Raw genomic sequence first — 11,148 nt, 5'->3', positions numbered from 1 at the left:
TGCCTCCTCCAAAGATTTCAGCGGCTATCAGTAGATGTTTAAGGGCATAAGCAGTTTATCATAGTGTAGCAAGTTATACTTGGGTCAGTTATATATAACTGGTGAATTTCGGTGTTTTTTAATTTTGTTTTAAAAGTTTTTTTTAATTATTATTAGAAGACCTGTATATAACTCCACTTTAAACGTTGTGTTTTTTTCAGTAAATTTCGAAGGGTTTTTTAACTCAAGTTAAAATCTTAATACCTTCCTTACACATAGCTCCACTTAAACCTTCAGTTTTTTTCAGTGAATTTCTTTGCCTTTTAACATAAAGTAAGATATTATTATCATACATCTGTGGCCAGCCCCATCCTGAGCTCAAACTGGCAGTGTGTGGTGGGGTTTGGCACCAGGGCCTGGACCTACGACCAAGCATTACGCCCAACCCTGGCGGGTGGCTAACCCCTCGTCGGTGGAAAACCCCTCACAGATCCCACTCCACATTGTTTAATTTAACAAAGTGTTGTGGGACCACAAAGGGCTGCTCTGACTCCTACAAGAGTACCATGGAGCGCAACAACTCATTTATATTTGATCTACTTTATATCTATATCACCCCGAGAGTGCAGTGTGTTTTTGGACACTGGAGCTTATATTACAAGTGGACCCATCTCCACTATTTTGCACCTGTCAGAAGAGTGCTAGGCACGCCTAGGTGGACTGTTGAGCAATATGTCAGTTTCACCCATTTTTTCTGTGCCATGAGGCAAACCGGCGGACCGAGACATTTTCACATGTATACATAGTATAATATATATATATATATATATATATATATATATTCACTGAAAAAAACATAGGTTTCAGGCACGTTATAGTTAGGAATTAGCATTTAAAAAAACCTTAGAAATTCACAGAAAAAAACATAGGTTTCAGGGACGTTATAGTGAGCTGGACTTTTCACTCGTACCAAACCATTGAAATTCCCCCGTTCTAGTTAGTTCAGCTAACTATAACTCGCGCGCCCGCAATGCACTTGTGATGACGTCACATATTACATCACTCATGACATGGTCAGTGACATCACTCATGACATCACTCATGACATCACTGATGACATCTCAAATGACATCACTGATGACATCATCCAGTGAATGTGTGTTTTTCTGAAAATTACATATGTTTTATATATGTATATCTCAAGGTCGATGGAAGAATAAATGGGTATATAAGTGTCTAAATGGATGATTTGTTTTTGAAAAATTGATTGTATAACTGACTGATTAAGTGTATCTTAGTGAATACATGGCTTAGTGAGTAATGTTTAAATATGTAAATATCTGTATCAGTCTCTCACTTTGTGTATAAGTGGCTGCATGGGTTGGTGAGTGGCTATATGAGTGTCTATATAGGTAATTAGTTCGTTTTTTAAGTATCGGTATGAGTGTCTGAGTGTCTGTATGGTTCGGTGGGGGTATTACGTAGTGCATAGGTGCATAAATGAGTTACTCACTGTTTGTATGTGTTGAAGACAGCATGTGTGCAGGACTGTATGTGTGGATGAGTGTGTGCATGGGTGTGTTAGTGAGTGAGTGCCTGTCTCAATAGTGTCTTTATGAGTAACTACATATGTTTTAAACTAGTATATGTGACTATTGGTGTATATAAGTGAGTATATGTGAGAGTGAGAGATTGAAAGAGTTCCTGTATGAATAAGTATGTGTTTCTATAAGTGATTGTTTAAAAGACTAAGTATGTGTAAGTTTCTGTAGAAGTAAGTGTGGTGGTGTGTGTATAACTATATATGCAAATAAATGAATGTTTGATTCTTTATTAGCATGAGTGACTATGTGTGTGAGTAACTCTATGGCTGAGTGGCGTTGTGTAACAGGATGTATAGGTGTATGAGTACATATGATGAGTGAGTACATGTATGAGTGACTGTATAGGACTGTTGGTGAATGAGTGGATGTGTATGTGGATCTTAGAATTACTGAATAGGTTGTTGTAACTGGTATTGGTATGTCCATTGTTTTGAAAATTTTAGTTTCTATTTTTGAATGTGTGTATCAAAGGTTATATTGGGGGGCGAGGAGGTCTGCCACTCTTTCACAAGGATGATGTCATCAGTGATGTCATCAGTGGTGTCATTTGAGATGTCATCAGTGATGTCATGAGTGATGTCACTGACCATATCAAGAGTGATGTAATATGTGACGTTATCACAAGTGCATTGCGGGTGTGCGAGTTATAGTTAGCTGAACTAACTATAACGGGGGAATTTCAATGATTTTGTACGAGTGAAAAGTCCAGCTAACTATAACGTCCCTGAAACCTATGGTTTTTTTCTGTGAATTTCTAAGGTTTTTTAAATGCTAATTCCTAACTATAACGTGCCTGAAACCTATGGTTTTTTCTGTGAATTTCAAAGGTTTTTTAAATGCTAATTTCTAACTATGCCTACAGAGATAGGACATGTGAAGAAAGAAGAAAAAACGCACAGAAAGAAAAAAAATGCAGAAAGAAGCAACAGAAGTCCTCAGAGACGAAGAAAAGTGCAGGAAGAAGGATATCATGCAGAAAGAACAAACAGAAGAGCAGAAAGAAGTCTTGTTGCAAAATCATCCTGTATCCTCAACTTTTTCAGACGGATACTGGTGGTAACTGAGTCTGACTAACCAGTCCTAGAGCCAGTGCTATGTTAAAAGGCACTCAGTGAAAACACCTACATACACTAGGGAACACTATGCGTTGGGGTCCCCCTGTGATTAGCATGACCTCCTCTGTAAGCCCCTAGTATAAAATAGGGCAGGGGATTAAAACTACCTCTTAAAACGCGCCACAGGGCGTGTTTGCACACGTCACCTCAGGCCCCGTCCCCTCCCTTCCCCACTGTGTAAACACGCCCTGTGGCCGTTTTAAGTTGGGAGATTAAGTCCCCTGGAATCCTGAGGGTCCTTAGGGTCCAACTAGACCACTAGGTACCTCCAGTAAGCGCCACAGAGCTGCGTTGCAGAGAGATGTAAAAAGGGGCACGGCCGAGACCACCTCTCTGCAACGCAGCGCAGTGGCGCTTACTGGAAGCACCTGGTGGGCTAGTTAGCCCCCAGGGGCCCTCAGGATTGAAGGGGAATTATTTCCCCAACTTAAAACGTGCCATTGGGCGTGATTGCACACGTCACCTCAGGCCCCGTCCCCTCCCTTCCCACTGTGTAAACACGCCCTGTAGCCGTTTTTTAAGTTGGGAGATTAAGTCCCCTTGAATCCTGAGGGTCCCTAGGGGCAAAATAGCCCACTAGGTACGTCCAGTAAGCGCCATTGCAGAGAGGTGTAAAAAGGGGCACGGCCTGCACCACCTCTCTGCAACGCAGAGTAGTGGCGCTTACTGGAAGCACCTGGTGGGCTAGTTGGCCCCCAGGGTCCCTCAGGATTGAAAGGGAATTATTTCCCCAACTTAACACGCGCCACAGGGCGTGTTTGCACACGTCACTTCAGGCCCCATCCCCTCCCTTCACCACTGTGTAAACGCGCCCTGTGGCCGTTCTAAGTTGAGAGATTAAGTCCCCTTGAATCCTAAGGGTCCCTAGGGTCAAACTAGCCCACTAGGTACCTGCAGTAAGCGCCACAGAGCGCATACTGGAGATACCTGTTGGGCTAGTTGGCCCTCAGGGACCCTCAGTATTGAAGGGGAATTAATTCCCCAACTTACAACTGGCCAGGGGGCGCGTTTGCAGAGTGCTGCAAGGAGGGGGCGTGGCCTCCCGCGCGATGCGGGTCTTTTATTTATTTAATTTTTTTAAGAAGGAGGGCTGTGTGTCCCCCCCTTCTTTTTCTAATTTATTGGCCCTGGTGACCCCATCCCCCAGGGCCTGCACCCTAATTTGTTTTGTTGAAAAAAATAAATTTGGCCCTCCCAAGGCCTTAATCGGCCCTGGGAACCCCAACCCCCGGGTCAGGGCCTTTTTTTTTTTTTATTCTTTAGGAGGGGGGCTGCGTTGCCCCCCTCCTCAGGCCACATATGGCCCCGGGGACCCCATCCCCCGGGGCCGGCCTTTGTTTTTTATTATTTTTAAAAAATAAATATTTATAGAAACACCTAGGACATGCTGGACAAACCGTATGTACCTATCACCATGACGATTTGCGTGATATTCATTAAAAGGCGACTATGCATACAATGAATCCACGTGGAATATATTTACACCGCTAGTGAAGCTCTGACGTGTCTGACGCCCTACCGTGCCTAATCCCGGCGCCCCCGCCGGTGGGTACTCTCCAAGTAGACACCCTCGTCATTTATTTATACAAACCTGGGTAGCTATTGACGGGCACATTTAATACACACGCACACCAAGCCATTCAAAGGGGATTCGACAAAAATTCGACCAAACTATGCAAGAAACCCCCCTCACGGTTAATAAAACACACATCCACCGCCGGATGTGTAATACTTTTTATTTTACTCTCTGGAAAGGAGACAAACCTCACTTGAGAGTCACAGCATGCTCCTGGCTGAGCCCAATGCTGTGTTACACCCACCAGTGCCCGCCGAGTGCCACACACCTCTGTGTTGTATTCCACCAGCTAGTGCGTATGCTATGACACTCTCTAGCCCATGTGCACCGTAACACCACCCAGTGAATATGTCATGCCACACTTGCCTTCACACGGGTTATATTGCCCCATCTAACGTGCCTTCCTCGATGCCTATGTTATAACGCACAGTGTTATGCCATACATATTACAATCTGGGATCCATATCTTTGTCACAGTGTATATGCAACGTTACACTCCCCAGCACATATTTTATATTACAACTTTAGAGACTAGTTAGGTTACACAACAATGCCCTGTGCATATTACACTCCAAGGCGCATATCGCATAGTACGCGCTAGTGCCTGTGCTATCTCGCGCTCTCCAATGAATCTGTCATTGCGCACAATGTATTGCATATTATATTTCATGCCCCGGTTCATCTTATATCACACTTTTTGGTGCATAGTTTATACCATATACTATATCTAGTTTTCATTTTCAATAGTGCTCTCAGGACTATGTTCTATATAACACTGCGTCCACCTACCCTTTTCACGGGCATTACATTTTGCGATGGTACGTGGAGGGTCAGCGGGTGTTTCTGCCAAGTGAGCCCAGAGTCACAGTCACAAACGTCCTCTTCTTCCTGAATAAAAGTGAGATTATGCTGCATACTTGTTCATATTTTCAGTAGTTCGCACAGACACACATTTTAAAAACAATGTTCCTAATACCCACCTTCTCTGAACAGTTAGCTTGCTGCCCCATCCACCTCCTCCCTATCCGCTGTTGTCTGAATCCATGGACTAGCCTCCTCCCTCCTGCCATGCATGGTCTGATGTGCTGCCACTGCCCACAATTTAGCATGATGTACCAGTCCACTCCTCCTGCCCTCCATTGCCCAATTCTATGGCCCATCATTGACCTCCTGCTTAGCCTCTGTGCTTAGCTTGCTGCCCCTATTCTCCTTCCCCCTGCCCTCCGATGTCTTTGTGCATGCCCCTGCTCCATCCTTTTTGCCCACCATGTTCCATGGACCTGCCACTCCTATCTACTTGAGTGTTCTGTTGAGCTGCCACTCCCCTCCCACCTGCCTAGCATTGTCAGATGACTGTAACCTGTCCCTTCCACCTCCACCCTGCCTGTCCACATGCCATGCCCCTATCCCCTTCCTCCTGTCCTCCATGGTCCATTTTACTGCCACACCCTTCTGCCCTCCCTGGTCTGTTGTGCTGCAACTGCTCCTCCTGCCTGCCCAGTGCCGTGCGGTCTGTTGTGAGGCCCCTTCCCCTGAACTCTCTTGTCTGTGCCCAGGTCCTGACCCTCCCTTCTATCCTCCATGGTCCTTTGTGCATGCCCCTGCACCCTCCTTCTTGCCCATCATAGCCATTGTGCTGCCACTAACCCTCCCGCTTGCCATGCATGGTCTTCTGTGCTGCCAAGGCCCCTCCCACCTTCCCTGTGTGGTCAGCTAGCTGCCCCTGACCCCCTCCCACCTTCCCTCCATGGTCTGTGTGTATGCCATCATAGTCTTATTGTTGCTCTCCATGGTGTGTCTTATTTCTAGTGCCCATCCTGCCTGACCTCCATGGTCATCTAGCTGCTCCTGCCCTGCCCCCTGCCCTCTGTTTCCATGTGCAGACCCATATTCCCTCCCTCCTGGCTTGTCTGTTCCATTGTAATGCCCCTGATCCGTCCCTCCTGCCCTTTATGGTCTGTTATGCTGCAGCTTTCTCTCCTGTCTGTCCATCTTTCCCCTCTGTTCTCTGTTGTCCATGTTCCTGTCCCCTCCCTATTGCTTTCTATGGATTGTTGTGCTGCACTCCCGTCCCGCATGCCCTGTGTGGTGTATTGTGCTGCTGCAAACCCTGATGCCTGCCCTGTAGGGTCAGTTTGGTGCACCTCTCCATGTCCCTCGTGTCCTCTGTTATCCGAGTCCATGTCCCTACCCCAATTCCTCCTGCCTACCATGATCCAATGTACCATACTTGCGAACATTTTGAACTTGGTAAGAGGGAGATTTTGAAAAAAAACTGGGGTATTGATTTTCCCTTTTGAGTTACATTGAAAAAGAGGAGATTGTGGACAGGATACAGATCAAATAAAGCCCATTTGAGCTTAAAAACAGTGGACGTTTCCTTGCTGAAACGGGTCTGGTGGCATGTATGGTTGTACTACCACTGCCTCTTCCTTCTGCCCACAATGGTCTATTATATTGCCACAGCCTCTCTTGCCACTCCTGTATTGTTGGTTTGTTGCCCCTGCCCCCCTTTCCACTGCCCTCCATAGTCTGTTGTGCTGCCACTGCCCTTACTGCCTGCCCAGTGTGGTCAAATTGTTGCCTCTGCACTCTCCTACCTGCCTTCAATTTTCAGAGTCCGTGCCCCTGGCCTCTGCCTCTCAACAGTATCCCAATGAACAACTAGATTGCGAACATTCTATATTTATTAAGTGGGGAACGCCTGACGTCATCTTGATGTAATCAAAACTGTAATACCTAGAGCATTTCCTTTAGAAATTACATATATGAGAGGGTCTTATTTGCATCAAAATTATGGTTAGTACTCTAAAAAACTAAAATGAGGACATATTTTCTGAGTTTTCAAATAGCGACAAAGAACTTTTAAATTATTTGTAATCTTTATGTTTTTTTTATCCAGTTGACCACTTGATTCAATGTTGCACCTAGGGGAGAGGATGTGTTGTTACTTCCAGAGCTGCAGACTTTGCAACTGGGGAACCAGGTTGGAGTTTCTGCTTCAGCTCAACATTCTGTGATTCTGGTCAAATCACTTAATCTCCCCATGTCTACAACCAAAATGAATTTGATTTTGTGTGATGTAACCAATGCTCATGTAAAGCACTCCAATACCTGGCAAGTCTGCACTATATAGAACTGCAAATACACAAAAAATAAGGGTTTTGCTCACTTCTGTCATTGGGCTACATCTGGGTGATATTTGTGCTGCATTTGGGCCCTTTAGTCTCTGTTGGCCATCTTGGGAGATTTATTTGTTATGAAGTGTCCTAATTTCCTCATTTACTGCAGTCTCCTCAGTAGGAAATGCTTTCAGTTTTTTACTTTGATTCCATCAATAAGGTATTCAGATATGTCACACATTTGCCGTAAATTCTGAATGTTAGCACTCTAGTTGCTCATTAGATCACTGTAGTAAAGCTACTGCTCACCACGGAAGTCTGCTGCTGGTATTAAAAGTGCATGTTTCAGTCTGCATATCAGAATGTTTTAATGAAATAGAAGAGGATTTGAGAAGTCACTCAAAATGTGCCCTAATTTTTCTTTCTTCAGCACTAATCATAATTTCTATGGCAAAATGAACCCTCTCATTGTGTTCCTTTTTAAATTAAATGTTTTAAGTGTTACCAGTTTATTCCAATCAAGATGGCTTTAGGTGTGTCATACTTTTGTCATAAGTAAGACAGTAAGCGCTCTAGTTGTTCTTAAGAACACTCTGGGACATTCTGTCATTGGGCTATACTTGGGCTACATCTGGGTGATATTTGGGCTCTTTTGTCTCTGGTGGCCATCTTGGGAGATTTATTTGTTATGAAGTTTCCTAATTTCCTCATTTACTGCAGTCTCCTCAGTAGGAAATACTTTCAGTTTTTTATTTTGGTTCCATCAAGAAGGCATTCAGATGTGTCACACATTTGCCATAAATTCTGAATGTTAGCACTCTAGTTGCTCATTAGCTCACTGTAGTAAAGCTACTGCTCACCAGGGAAGTCTGCTGCTGGTATTCAAAGTGCATGTTTCAGTCTGCATGTCAGAATTTTTTTATGAAATAGAAGAGGATTTGAGTAGTCAAAATGTGCCCTAATCTTTCTTTCTGCAGCACTAATCATAATTTCTATGGCAAAATCAACCCCGTCATTTTGTTCCTTTGTAAATTAAATGTTTTAAGAGTTACCACTTTATTCCAATCAAGATGGCTTCAGGTGTGCAGTACGTTTGTCATAAGTAGGACTGTTAGCGCTCTAGTTGTTCTTTAGAACACTCTGTGAAGCTGCAGAAGAACACAAAGGAATCAACTGACAGTCTCTGCCCTTGTTGGATGTACATGTTTTGCTGAGAATGTCAGACTTCATTCTCACATAACTGAGAAAGATAATGTGAATTTACAGAAAGTATGCTCTCAGTTTAGCTTATAGATCACCTTCCAAACCTCTGTGGGAAAAGCATGAGAAAATAGTTTTCTCTCAAACATGATTCATGATATCACAGCAGAAGACTTTTTCACATGGTAAAATCACCTTAGAACACACCACAATTCCTAAAATGAGTATGGTACCATCAACAAATGATTTATAATGTAACTAAAGTCTTAAAACCTTCTATTAACTGCAATGCTTTTTAATGAGGTGCTATCATGTATATTGGTCCCAAGATGGCTGCCAACACTTCTTGGATGAAGTACTGACAGCCAATCAGATCTCACGATGAGATGTGTGGTTAGGCTTCGCCCAGATATATCTATCTTTTTAACTCCAATTTTCTCAGGAACTACTGAACGGATTTACACCATTTAAGCAAAAGGCACGAGTCTGAAATGAGGACTACCTCTTTGCCAAATTTGGTGTAATTCCGTTCAGCAGTTCGGGCTGTAGCTGCGTCAACAGGTCCTATGGGAAAATGCATGGGGAAAACGTGTTTTGGGACCCCCCTTTTTTCTTGGCCCCCGCTTGACGAATCACTGTGAAATTTACAGGATAGGAGCGGACCGGAGCTGGCCAAAAGTTTGGAAAAGTTCGCGAAGATCCGTCAATCGGCACCAACGTTATTCCAAATAGAATGTTACGGATTTCCTATGGAAAATAGGTCCTAACTATAACTACCTACTGGCGACTGCCAGTAGGTAATATATATATATATATATATATATATATATATATATATATATATATATATATATATATATATATATATATATATATATATATATATCTCTTTCTACAGTTTGCTTCAGCAAATGAGGGCGCACTCGGGAGACAGACGATTTTGAAAAATCTTTATCAACCATCAAGTGGCAAAGGGCACCTTGTCATTATATTCCGCCTGACGCGTTTCGGAAACCATTCCTTCTTCATAGGCTTTGCTCAATACATCGTACCACTGTTGACGAACCTTAATTTCAATAGTTGCCCTCCAATGGGCTGCTCGTATGAGTGTCCCACTCCCTGCTGGGATATGTAGTTCGTCAAACAGCTTACATTTCAACCCAAATGGGATTGAGCCAACAAACATCCACACGGCCCACAAATGAGCCGCAAAGTGCGCGTTCCACTTGTCATCCAAAGGAACTGTCTCCCCATTTCAGAGTTCGTCAACAGTGGTACGATGTATTGGGCAAAGCCTATGAAGAAGGAATGGTTTCCGAAACGCGTCAGGCGGACTATAATGACAAGGTGCCCTTTGCCACTTGATGGTTGATAAAGATTTTTCAAAATCGTCTGTCTCCCGAGTGCGCCCTCATTTGCTGAAGCAAACTGTAGAAAGATGTATTCATGGCGGCTCTAGGCCATGGAGGGCAGCACCACCCCGAGGATTTGATGGGGGCGTGGGGTTCGGAATTGTGCCGAGCTCTGAAATGGGGAGACAGTTCCTTTGGATGACAAGTGGAACGCGCACTTTGCGGCTCATTTGTGGGCCGTGTGGATGTTTGTTGGCTCAATCCCATTTGGGTTGAAATTTAAGCTGTTTGACGAACTACATATCCCAGCAGGGAGTGGGACACTCATACGAGCAGCCCATTGGAGGGCAACTATTGAAATTAAGGTTCGTCAACAGTGGTACAATGTATTGAGCAAAGCCTATGAAGAAGGAATGGTTTCCGAAACGCGTCAGGCGGACTATAATGACAAGGTGCCCTTTGCCACTTGATGGTTGATAAAGATTTTTCAAAATCGTCTGTCTCCCGAGTGCGCCCTCATTTGCTGAAGCAAACTGTAGAAAGATATATATATATATATATATATAATTACCTACTGGCAGATAGATATATGTATAATATTACATTTTGACCCCAGTGGGATCCATCTGGGACCCAATCCCTCCCCATGCAGAAGGGCTGGGGGGGGGGGGGGTCGGGGCATCCCTTCCCTTCCCCACCTCCTTATGTATTTTTTTTCTATTTATTTTCACAACTGAGTCCTGCAATGGCAGCTGCAGTATTTTTCTTTGTTGCGGTCAGCCAGTCAGAGACCTCGATCCTTTGGGACCTAGTTGGCTGAGGGGAAAATGTTCCCTCAGCCAATCAGAATGCTTTATTTTTTAATTCTGATACTTGTATCATGGGAATCCTGCGGCACAAGATGTTGCCGAGTGGGTTAGAAGCATAAAAAATACTCTCTCTAGGTAAAGATCTAGCTTCTGGCAAATTTGATGTTGTTCTGTTCTGCCATTTTTATGTATCATTGTCTAAAATTCTAAATGGAAATTACATGTGGAAAAAGTGTTTTGGGATCCCCAATTTCTCTGTCCCTGCTTGACGGATCACCCCAAAACTATCCAGGAAGGAACTGATGTGGATGAACTTTTTGTTTTTTCAACGTTTTGTGAAGATTCGACAAACGAAAACAAAAGTATTAGCAAAACAAACAAGCTCTTCCTG

At 43.8% G+C, this 11,148-nt stretch overlaps 1 protein-coding gene across 9 annotated transcripts in view; it reads left to right on the top strand.

Moving 5' to 3' along the window:
- Window positions 1-11,148, top strand: part of PPFIA3 (PPFI scaffold protein A3) — a 966,668-nt gene that overhangs the window by 367,402 nt on the left and 588,118 nt on the right. The gene's annotated exons all lie outside the window — the stretch shown is intronic.

The sequence above is a fragment of the Triturus cristatus genome, chromosome 7, assembly GCF_964204655.1.
Source record: "Triturus cristatus chromosome 7, aTriCri1.1, whole genome shotgun sequence".
NCBI classification, from domain to species: domain Eukaryota; kingdom Metazoa; phylum Chordata; class Amphibia; order Caudata; family Salamandridae; genus Triturus; species Triturus cristatus.
Note: the sequence above shows the minus strand (reverse complement) of the source record. Positions and strands in the feature narration are given on the sequence as shown.